The 12,604-nt window shown below is 42.9% G+C and overlaps 1 protein-coding gene and 1 pseudogene across 1 annotated transcript in view; one reads left to right on the plus strand and one right to left on the minus strand.

The window, feature by feature from the left end:
- DIO2 (iodothyronine deiodinase 2) overlaps window positions 1-12,604 on the minus strand; it is a 198,204-nt gene that overhangs the window by 136,243 nt on the left and 49,357 nt on the right. The window lies entirely within an intron of this gene.
- Window positions 3,583-3,703, plus strand: LOC132535492 (U11 spliceosomal RNA; annotated as a pseudogene).

Genomic DNA, 12,604 nt, shown 5'->3' on the forward strand with positions numbered 1-12,604 from the left:
ACGTGCTGCACTTAAGATTCACCTATACTGTAGCACAAGTCAGTACTTCTTATCACCTGGTCATATTTCACTGAGCAAATAGCCATAGTTTTATTTTCCAGATATCCATCGAAGGACATTTGGATTGGATTATTTCGGTTTGGGGTTATTATGAATAATGAGGTCATGAACACTCTTAACATAAGTTGTTAAATGAATATAGGCTTTCTTCTCTGCATGGTATGTAGCAGGAGTAGAATCTCTGTATCATGTTATAATTCTATGTTTGGTCTTTTGAGAAATTACCAAAGAGATTTTTCAAAGTGTTTTCCACTTGTGGTGTTTTATATATAAGCCATCATTGCTGACCCAGGCTCACAGAGAGTTACATCTATGGTTTCTGCTAAGACTTTTATAGTCTATTCTTTTGAATTTCAGTCTCTTACCCAGTTTGAGTTAACTTTACATGCAGTGTGGCGTTCAGGTTCTGTGCTAATACTATTTTCTTAGTCATTTTTGTGGTAGCATGTACAGTCATTGAGTCAAAACTTCAACACTAAAATGCTAGTTCCTCTAGTGACAAGGTGCTTCCATTTAGGGAGGTTTCCATTTTCCCCCCAGTAATTTGAGAGAAGTTAACATCCTCTGTGAAGACAATTTTAGTTCTGCTTGCAATTTTACAGCTACTAAAATTTCAGGAATCAGTCCATTTTTGCTAGAATTAAATGATGAGATATTTATGAATAAAATAGATGATGAATTTACTAAAAATAAAAGCAGGATGAGTAGCAACAAAGTTTGGAAAAATGTAACGGGTGGTACATTGCTAATTGCAGAGCACATATGGGTTCATCATGCTAGCTTCTGTTTTTAAATACATTTTTAAAACAACGTGAGAAGTTGCTGCTCGAGATGGTGGCCACGTAAAGGCGTCTGTATGTGAGATGACAGTACAGGCAGTTGATAAAGCATTGTTCTCACATTTTCATAGAATCAGCATCTCATTCTACAACAAATAAAAGGAGCCTTGCCAGTCTTTAAACAAAGGACATTTCCTTAATTTGGGAAGAATAGCTTTTTAAAAGGAAAGCTTATTGCCGTGTCCTTATAATTTTCACAAGACCATAAACCAGTCTTGACCCCTAGCCTGATATTGGGGAAACACTGAATCAAATCTCAGTTCTCAGAATTTAGAAGCACAGTGTATGCCTCAGACTACAGTTTGATCATCGCAACCAGCGACAGCACTGCTAAGGGGGATCTAGATGTGCTCAGGTGGAAGCCTGCTGACGGCAGATTTCTTTCTAGAAGCCGCAGTGTTGGGCTCCAGTCACTAGGCACGCGCTAGCTCTGTTTACAATGGAGAACATGTTTCACAAAGCACTCGGGGAGCAAGACCAGATCAAAACTGTGAGCTAGAGGAGAGTAAGACGGGAGGCTGTTATTTCCTATTTTGAGTTTTTATTAGTTTTCATGATTAAAATCTATGCCTTGGCGCAAATATATTAGAGTACTTCCATGTCTTTAATTTAAAAGTTAATAAACTTTTAGTGATATGCAAAAGATAAAATCAAACAGGCGAAATCTTTCATTTATAAATTCCAACGACCTGAGACCTGTTGTGTTAGAATCCTCCATGATGTCCAACTACTGATTCCATAAATGTTTCATGAAGAATGACAATATTTTTTTAAATTTCTTTATTGGGGAATTAATGTTTTACATTCGACCGTAAATACAATAGTTTGTACATGCATAGCATTTCCCAGTTTTCCATAGAACAACACAACCCCCACTAGGTCCTCTGAAGAATGACAATATCATAATTGACAAATCAAGTACTTGTTGGCTTGCTCCTTCTTATTTTAATCTCTGGGCCTTAATGATCTCTAGACCAATGACAGGTTAGTGTTTCCGCTGGTTTAGTAAATTTCAGGTGCCTGATCACACAAGATGATAAGAGTCATAAATTTTAGAAAAGTAAAGTTAAGCGTTTTCATACATGCACTCAAGAACAGAACTGCCACTAAGCCAGTAGGTGTTTGAACTATCCTAAATTTCTTTATAGGATCAGAATTTATATCATTTATATAATTCCTGGATAATTCCTGAATTTGAATATTATCCTCCATAAAACCGTTTTTGAATGTCAGGGATCATACATTTTACTTAGGAATTTTGAATTTATGAAGTTCTACTTTTGAGCAAGTAGCTTTGGGTATAGTCCCAAAATGCTTCAGTCGTGAAGCACGTGTTTATAGCTGCAAATCCTGAATGACTGAGACTTTCAGTGAGTGGCTTTTAGTACCTCCTACCTTACTCTCCTCTAGCTCACAGTTTTGATCTGGTCTTGCTCCCTGAATGCTTTGTGAAACATGTTCTGCATTGTAAACAGAGCTAGCACGCGTGCCTAGTACCTGGGAGCCTAATACTCTGCGGCTTCTAGAAAGAAATCTGCCATCAGCAGGATTCCACCTGAGCACATCTAGTTCCCCTTACCAGTGCTGTTGCTCGTTGTGCTGATCAAACTGTAATCTGAGGCGTACACTGTGCTTCTAAATTCTGAGCTTTTTAAGGGTTTAATTTTTTAGTGTTTATTAATAATTAACCTGTTCGTGAATTCGCCTCTAATTGAAGCAGAGCAACTCCAGGCAAAGTATTAATATAACTGATGGAACTTTCCTGCAGACTTTAAAAGTTAACCTCCAGGTGTTCATAAGTCAAGAAAAAAAGTGGGGAGTTTGGGATCTTGAAGACTTGGAAAGGGTAACTGCATTCAAGGAAAGGCTTTGAGTCCTTTCATCTGAACTATGTAGGGCTGGAGAGACAGCATAATGGTTCTGCAAAAAGCCTTTCAAGCCTGAGGCTCTGAGGCTCCAAGCTCAATGCTCAGTAGGACCAAACAGCCAGTGCTGAGTAGCACGCTGGCCTCTATCTCTCTCATTAAGATGCATATTGATATTTTTTAAACTCTGAACATTTTAGAGAAGATGTAAAAAAACAACAACCGAAAAACAGAGGGAGTCGGGCGCTAACGCAGCGGGTTAAGCTCACGTGGCGCAAAGCGCAAGAACCTGCATAAGGATCCCGGTTCGAGCCCCCGGCTCCCCACCTGCAGGGGAGTCACTTCACAGGCGGTGAAGCAGGTCTGCAGGTGTCTGTCTTTCTCTCCCCCTCTCTGTCTTCCCCTCCTCTCTTGATTTTTCCCTGTCCTATCCAACAACGACAGCAATGACAGCAATAACAATCACAACAAGGACAATAAAATGGGAAAAATGTCCTCCAGGAGCAGTGGATTCATGGTTTCTGCACCGAGCCCCAACAATAATCCTGGAGGCAAAAAAAAAAAAAAAATTAACAACTAGGGGCCAGGTGGTGGTGGCACACTTGGTTGAGCACACATTACAGTGCAAAAGGACCTGGGTTCAAGATTCCGGTCCCCACCTGCAGGGGGAAAGCTTTTCAAGTAGTGAAGCAGGGCTGCAGGTGTCTCTCTGTCTCTTACCCTGTTTTCCCCCTTCCCTCCCAATTTCTAGCTGTCTCTATCCAATAAATAAATAAAGAAAATAAAAAAATCAAGCTGTTAAAAACCAATTATAAACAGAAAAGGGCTTTTGTGGTGAGTGACACATGCAGGGAAGCTCATTTGCTCCAAAATCAAGAGGTTTTGGAAGCATAATTTTTGTCGTTTGGGCAGCTGGTGATTGTTGGTCCCGGCACCCTAAAAAAAAACTATAAACTACAGCCAGACTCTTTTTAGATTCTGTGATATCTTTGCTGATTTATGTCCAATAAAAAAATATTGCACATTAAATAAATCCAAATAATTCTGAACAAAATAAATGCCAGGGCTCCACTGATTTTCGTGGAGAGGCTGTTGCCTGGCTTTGTTTCATTTAAATGTTCTGATTTTAAGAGGAGGATGAGAGTCACTTCTAACATGCAGAAAGTATTCTGAGTATGACCCTAAGTAAATGCTGTAGCCTTTCAGACGGCGAAGGCAAACAAGATATGCTCTAACCTACTTCACGGCACGGGAAGAGAGGGAGAAGCTTGTGTGAATAAGAGTCACGGAAGGACGAGCTGACCCATCGTGGCTTGTGGGGCCTGGGGGCCAGGCCAGCTGCACAAACACAAGAAGATCAGGCCAGCATCCTGAGAGGGGGAGGGCCGTGGTATCAGCCTCGCTGGGGAGCCCTTTGCCAAGTCCCAGTTAACCCAGTTACAGTACAGCCATTGTGGGCTCTTCAGTGGAGCGAGCCTGGCATCGGCATGGCATGCACGATCCCCCTGCCGGCCATGCCCGCAGCCGGTCACTGCCATTTGGTGCCTCTCCACCTCCCCAGGAAAGGGGGGCGGGCAGGGCCTCAAGAGCCGTGGAGAGCCGTGGATGGTACCCCAATAGCAACTAGGACACATTTTGTGCGATGGCCAGCTCCTTTGCATTTGAGATCAAAGTGCAAAGTGGCTAGGGTATTCACGGGACAGGAGACAAAAGGGTTCCTTCACTGCCAAAAACTCGGCCTTCTGGAGTGGCCCGAGTGTAATAGCAGTGCGTACATGAGAAGCGGGGCACAGGCGGGTAGCTGGCCAGGGGGCCCAGCATCACGGCAGCTGGTGGCTCTTCTTTTGGGGAGGTGATGGGTGCTGAGTATCACCTCCTTCATCCCTGAGCACTTGCTCTATGGGGCGGTCAGCCAGGGAGCATAAGGAGTGCAGAGATGCAGAACAGAAGCCTCTGTCTTTAAGGAGACCAAGGCACCCAGCGGGTAACACACAGCCAAGGGGCTGGCCGGTGGCACACACAAGTTCCACTGCTCCAGGATGCTGGTTCCAGCTGCCGTCCGGGTTGCGGGTGTCTCTCTCTTTCTCCGTAGTACCTCCTTTCCTCTCAATTTCTGTCTCTATCCAAAATAAATAAACATCATAAAATAATGATACAGTATTATATAAGTCTAATATATGCGCATAAGTCATGGAGTCAGACACATTTACAAAGGAGATCAACAAAATCTGGTCTTGCCATTATTTTTTTATCTCCAAGGGATAAAAAAAAAAATCTGGGATTAAGGAAGAAGGAGAGAGACGTGTTCTCTGGATGGGCCTGCTGGAGTTGTGTACGCCTCTTTCTACACATGCCCTTTCCCGCCAAGGAGAATAGCAGGGAAGGGCATTCCCTTCTTATTTCAAGCCAAAAGAAAAACATTGCAAGACAATCACCACATGAAGCACCTGGCCAGTTTCGCTTTGAGGTTGTAGGGGACAGGGCTTGATGCAACACCCACACTGGGAAAGGGTCCAGGTGAGAAGCTGCCTGGAGCTGCTGCTGTGTGTGAGCAAATGGTGCTTTCACCCTAGGCAGAGACCAGGACCCATAAACGCCTGTCCCAAGCACGGCAGGCAGCTGTTCCACAGCTGTCTAGAGAATCTTTTGCCCACGAGGGAAGCCAGGAGAAACACTGGGTTTCAAAGGCCTGAAGGAGAGCCGGGCAAAGGCTGCCCCTTCCAGCCTCTGATGGAGACCAGCAGTTGTGATGCATTTAAAGGCAGAAAGTTCAAATCCCATTAAGACACTTAAAATGCTATCAGGAATTGTTGGGTATTTTTAAGAGTTTATTTATTTATTCATGGCAGTTGCAATGCATTTAAAGGCAGAAAGTTCAGATCCCATTAAGACACTTAAAATGCTATCAGGAATTGTTGTTTTTTGTTTAAGAGTTTATTTATTTATTCATGAGAAAGGCAGAGAGAGAAATAACCAGACATCACTCTGGTACATGTGCTGCCAGGGATTGAACTCAGGACCTCATGGTTTATCTACTGCGCCACCTCCTGGACCACCAAGAATTGTTTTATATCGCCTGAAACTTGTCATATACTTGAAATGTGTCACAGGGTAAAGGCTGAATCAAAAAAGGTTCTGGCTATAAAGCCCTGCAGTCAAATAAAAAGTGAAATATTAAATAACTACTCAACTATCTATCTTAGGAGTTCAACGTCTTAGAAACTTAGAGTTTGGGAGTCTGGGGGTGGGGGGTTGTTGATGTTTCTGTTTCTACATCTAACCTGTTATGATAGGACATGAATATATTAGCTGGGACTCAGTTGAAATGCATTTAGTTCTAGGAGGGTGAGAGATGGGGGGGGACCCGGTGCTTTATGGTTGAAGGAAATGAGAATTATCATAAAGGGCCAGGTGTACTGACACCTGTCTGAGGGAATAAACAAACGGTCCACATATGGCAGGGTATTTTAAATCAACATATCATCATGTTATTTAATTTTTAAATAATAAATGAACGCATCTGGACCATTGGCATTAAAAAAAAACTCATGGAGCAGAAATCAAAAAAATCTTGCAAAGCTTCTATGGAAACAGCTATATGCCACTAAGCTAGAGAACCTGGAATGTTGTAATTTGACTTAAAAGGGGGGTTGAGGGAGCTCCGCGTTGCGTAAACGCATTCACAGGCAGGGAGCTGGGAAAAGGTTTAAACAATACAAGGTTTATTAGGGTGACACAGGTAAAAGGCAAAATAAGCAATTATCATCAAAGGTTAAGATAGGCTAGGTCCATAAAGTCTGAGTATAGTTATCAAAAGTTTAGTCCCGTAAGATAAATAATTATCAGCTCTGGTAGAGTTTGCTCATGGCTGTAGAGGGGTCTAAAAGTTTACTGGCTAGCAGAGTCACACGTGTTCAGTTCCCAGGAGATGTGGCCATGGCAGGTACCTGGTGCAGCACCTCCACCGAGATGCTTCTGACCAGGAGAAGCAGCCGCAGCCAAAGAGAGTGACGTGCTCCAAGTCCCTGCTTTACACCTGCCCTTCTCTGGGGCACCTCCTCAGGGTGACATCATTCATGTGCTAATAGTCCCAAACTCCTGCTGGGGTCAGCACAATTCCCCACTTCTGATTGTAGACATGGACAGTATGTACAGTCTGTATGAGCACAGGAGATAAAGCAGTGATCCTAGGGTCATCCCTGCAAGGTCTGCCTTCACCCCCAAAGTGCAGTGTGGACGCAGTCACTGGGTGTCAGATGAGGCCCTGTAAGCCTGCAGACCTGTTTCTAACCCAGAGACGGTCCATCACTCAGGGAAGCTCAGAACAGAGCCTTACAGAGGCGTCCCCAGGTTCAAGTGGCTCCTGGGTGGCAAATATGGCATATGCAGGGTGTTGGACGGCTGTAATCCTTGCATCAGCTCAAGTTCTTGTGAGGAGTTCGCAGGTGAGAGGGGCTTATCTGCTCAGCATGGGTCCAAGCAGGACCTGTGAATGATAAACTAGAACAAACATACCCTATGCTTTAACTTAGTCATTTTATTTCAATCACAAGGACTAGACAAATGAGGAGGCATCTGCTGGAGAAGGAATAGCTCTGTGGAGAAAAGTAACACTTAGCAGCTGTCTGATTAGAATTATGCAGCACAAAATTTAAAATATATAAAGTTCCTTGTATTCCGTCCTTGTCTGAGAAACAGCCCTTTAAGGGTACATATGGCCTTCCACAGTTACTCATCCAGTGGGGTGGTAGGGCGTGCGAAATGCATGTTTAGAAGAAATAAGCCTTCATCTAGCAGCATATTCAGGGTCACAGTCAGTCTAGTAAGGAACACCTCAGCAGCCAAGGCAGAGAAAGTGTCCAACATGGGCGGCTTCCTGTGCGGCAGGTGGCATGTAAGGCCTGAAACAGTGTCCACATAGATAGGAGTACATTGCTACTTAGCAAACTGAGGGATGTGTGAAACATCCATTTCTCAGAATCAACGTTAAAAATCCCACTGAGATAAACACCCATAAAGGGAGGAGTCACATCCTTATAGGCATAAAGAAATAATGGCTCCTGCTATATCAGAGAAATAGCCCATCATTTAACTAGAGCTTAGCACTACATGCCTGATCACTTGAGCAGTCTTTAAATTTTGAACCTTAAGTGATCCAAGGACGCCTTTACAATCTTGATTTGCATTATCATAAGCTAATTGTTTGGTAAGGATTCCTGCGGCCTCTTTGTTATCAACTTGTCAATCGCCTCCTGTAATCTATCAATAAAATCCATGTAGGATTCTGTAGCATTCTGGAAGATAGCTCTGAAGGAACCAGCTGGAATGCTTGGATCAGGGATTTTATTCCAAGCTTTAAGTGCTGCCTGGGCAGCAAGCCGCACCCCTCTCTGCCCGAGGTTCATCTGCTCACTGGGAGAGGCAAAATCACCCTCACCCACTAGTTGATTTTTGTTCTCTACAGAGAACAGCTCGAGTGGTTTAAACTCCTTGCACGCATGAAACCACAGAGCACTCGCAGAATTTGGCACTACAGTTCTTACCAGTCATTCCCGATCATATGGGAGAAGACAGTGAGTGTCTGCAATGTATGTGACACCGCTAAGGAAAGGATTTCCATGGATCAAAGGTGTGGTGGCAGGGCAGTGTTTGGAATAGTGAGGCAGGATAGATAAGGTGGTCCATACAGAGGCAAATTAGCTCTGGCTGAGGCTCAGTAAAAAAATGTGAGAAGGTTTGGGTTTCAGGCGTGGCAGAAACGGTTTGTATCTGAGAAGAAGAGGAGGAAGGAGAAGTGGAGTTGAAAGTAAAAGGAGGAAGATTTAGGGAATAGTCCTACAAAAAAAGCCTATAATTGATTTAGAGCAGAAAGGCAGAGCTTATAAGTCTGAGGTTGTTTTGCTGTGACTATGCCAATATTTTTCAATAAATAATCTCCAATTTGTGTCCATATTTCAATATATGATTTAGCTGTATTCTTGGGAAGAGGTCCAGAGACCACCTCTATTACATTTAACAGCTTTCTGATAATTCTCGGCTGGAACACTGAATTTTACATATCTTTAAAGTCTCAACTGTGTGAGGCGAAAACTGTCTTCTTTAGAATGCAATATACCCACTGTGGCAGTTTAGAAAGGGTGAGAGTAAAAGAAAGCTTAAAATTAATTGTCAGTCACATACAAGAATTAGCCTGTGTCTGTCTGTTGGGTCCCTAACCAGCTTAAAGTAAAGTCAGGTAGGGAAAGGGCAGGTAAAGGGCATGGAGGTAAAAAGACAAAAAAATAACACGTGTGGTAAATAAAAGTCAAGGAAAAACTGCCTTGAGCAGAAAAACAAACAACAAAAAAAAGGAGTGGGTAACTATAGAAACACTTTGGGGCAGATTAAAGTCAAAGCCGCATGGGGGTGGGGTTAAAAAATTGAAATACATTTGGAACCCACAGAGGGAAAAATCAAAGTGGACCATACATAGTAACTCAAGACATGGGAGACATAGTTAAACCGCCTAGAGCAAACAGTGGGTAGGGCAAAATTAAAGTTAAATAACTGAAATAAGGGTGGGATGAAAATAAATGGGAATAGATGGGAAATTCCTCAAGATAGTGGAGTCTATACATAGCAAACCTACAGCCAGCATCATACTCAATGGACAGAAGCTGAAAGCATTCCCCCTCAGATCCTCAAATCGGGGACTAGACAGGGCTGTCCACTATCACCATGACTCTTCAACATAGTATTGGAAGTTCTTGCCATAGCAATCAGGCAAGAGAAAGAAATCAAAGCAATACAGATTGGAAGGGAAGAAGTCAAGCTCTCACTATTTTCAGATGATATGATAGTATAAATAGAAAAAAAAAAACCTAAAGAAGTTATTAGGCAATATAGCAAGGTGTCAGGCTACAAAATCAATGTACAAAAATCAGTGACATTTCTTTATGCAAACACTAAGTCTGAAGAAGAGATATCCAGAAATCACTCCCATTCACTGTCACAGAAAAATCAATATCTAGGAATAAACCTGGCCAAAGAAGTGAAAGACTTGTATACTGAAAACTAATAGTCACTATTCAAAGAAAATGAAAATGATACCAAGAAATGGAAAGATATTCTATGCTCATGGATTGGAAGAATTAATATCATCAAAAGGAATATTCTACCCAGAGCCATACAGAAATTTAATGCCATACCCATCAAAGTCCCACAAAGTTTCTTTAAGAGAATAGAAAAAAAAATTATAGTCATTTATCTGGAACCAGACTAGAGTCACCAACACCATCTTGAGGAAAAGAAACAGAAATGGAGCCACCACACTCCCAGATCTCAAACTATATTATAAGGCCATCATCATCAAAACAGCATGGCACTAGAACAAAAATAGGCACACAGACCAGTGGAACAGAATTGAAAGCCCAGAACTAAACCCTCACACCATAGATCCATATGTCCATATGTCCATAGGACATCTAATTTTTGATAAAAGGGCCCAAATTATTCAATAGAGGAAGGAGGCTCTCTTCAATAAGTGGTGCTGGGAAAACTGGGTTGAAACTTGCAGAAGGATGAAAACTGAACCACTTTATCTCACCAGAAACAAAAGTCAACTCTAAATGGATCGAGGACCTGGGTGTTAGACCAGAAACTACCAAATATTTAGAACAAAACATTGGTGGAACACTTTCCCACCTAAACCTCAAGGACAGATTCACAAAGAGGAAGTCCGTCCTCTCTGTCTCCTATATCCCAACTTCACACTGCATCAGCAGGCCTTCACTGAGGGTCCTTGCTTCCAAAGAAAAGGGGTGAACAGAACACACTGCCTAGGAAACTTCCTGTTCCCCTGAGGAGTTTAGTCCTTTATTTGACCTTGAAGACAAAACCAGGTATGTAGTTCAAGTAAGACACCTGAGTCTTCCCCTGCCAACTGTTCTTTCAACAGCAAAAAAGCAAGTTTTTCCATAACATGAATAATAAAAAGTATGTACTAATGAGATTTATGCAATATTGGAAAGAAGGATTATGCATAGGTAATTACACTTTTAGGAGATTTGCAGATCTCAACCAGTTAAGCCTCCGGGAACGATGATCTCATTAGTCCTGTGCACGCAGGATAAATATAGACTGGACGGGGTGTGACCGGTGGGCGCACATTCTGCCCAAATCCTGTAAAGAACAAGTAGTGGGTCCAGAAGTGTGGGCATCGAGTGTTGCCTAAGTCGATTTCATGGCCGCAGAAGGTAAGAGCATGTGGTGGAGCGAGCCCTCGGGCTCTAGAACCCTCCACATATCCGCCATGCTGCCAGGCTTCCAAATAAGCCACACAGACTCATGCCCAGCTTGGCCTCTGTTGCTCCGAGAGCTTCATGTTCTTTCTGTACCACACTGAAACTCCTGGTCTACCTCCCCTCGGGCCTCCTCTGTGGGCTGTTGCTTTAGCTGTCCTTGACAACAGTTTTATTTCCATCCACTCTAACTCCTGGGAGGCACAGAGCAATGTGAACCCCTGTGGCCCTTGGAAGATTAAACCCATCATCCTGGTTCCACTGCCATCTGACTCTGAAAGCATTCTTGAGAAGTGGGAGAGCTGGGAATTCTGCCTGAGAGAAATACTCACTGAACAAAAGGAAAAGGGAAAAAAATGAGTAGCAACTAAGCAAAAACATTCTTTTAATAATGCTTCGCATGGAAGGAGCCCTATTTATTCTGTTCAACTCAGCTAGTTTAGAATCTCCATTTATAGAAGAAGGGATAGATATGAAGTAAACATGAACATACAGACATACTGTTCTGGTCAGTGATCACGATACGATTACTTAAATGTTCAGTTAGCTCCATTAGTATTCATGTCCCTTGTGGACCAGGATATATATAGGGGGGTATTCAAGGACCGAGCAAGCATACTCCAGTGGGTTAATTTTTTGAGGGGGGTTCACTATTGGGGTTCCATCTCTCCTGGCTTATTTTTCCAGATAAAAAAGACAAGAGAGACAGAAGGAAAGACACCACAGCCCCAAAGTTTCCTTCAGTAGGTGGTGGTGGGCAGATTCAAACATTCAGATGCAATATACATGGCAACGCAAGCATGCTAGCCAAGTGGCCTACCTTGCTGGCCCAAGTAGGATAACTTCTAAAAGTTGTTTTCCTATATATGTGGACAAACGCTTCTATTCATTCATGTTTCTTGGGCTGCTGTCCTAGCAGGTTTCTGTATATTCATGTGAAGGCTGCAAACTCCCTTTTCGTGCTCATTTTTATTTTCTCACAATGTCTACATCATTTATTTTCTCACAACGTTTGATCATTTTTGCCACCACTGCTATTGCTGCAGATGTGAAGCCTGGGATCATGGAAGGTCCTGGAAAAACAGACGACTTGTCTTCTTACATAACAGGCATTTCCTTGCTCAGTGTTTTCGTCCCAGAGCTAAGTTCACATTGTTCAGACTTGTAGTGGCCTGGGTGCTCCTAAGACAACAGCACCACCACACCCAGGCATTACCTCAGAGATGTTTGCTTCCTCTGCAGAGCTGGTTCTGTAGGGTGACGCTACGTTCCGGGCTACCTAGGACTTTGTGATTAGCACCAGGTTAAGGAGGGTTCCACAGTGAAAGCAGGTTAGCGGGTGCTGAATCCATTCTAGCAGAGGACTCAGTTTCTCCAAGAGGGAGGCAAAGATAATGAGTACTATTACTTATAAATACTTAATACTTGCTAAGTGTCCATTCTGTTGAGCCCTTCACACTTATGGTCTACTCAGTCCTTACACACAAAAGACAATGGGAATCGCCAGGGGGACAGGTAAGGCAGCTGAGACTTCAGAAAACAGGATGTCAAGTCCAGGAGC

The sequence above is a fragment of the Erinaceus europaeus genome, chromosome 22 (genome assembly GCF_950295315.1).
Source record: "Erinaceus europaeus chromosome 22, mEriEur2.1, whole genome shotgun sequence".
In the NCBI taxonomy this organism is placed as follows: Eukaryota; Metazoa; Chordata; class Mammalia; order Eulipotyphla; family Erinaceidae; genus Erinaceus; species Erinaceus europaeus.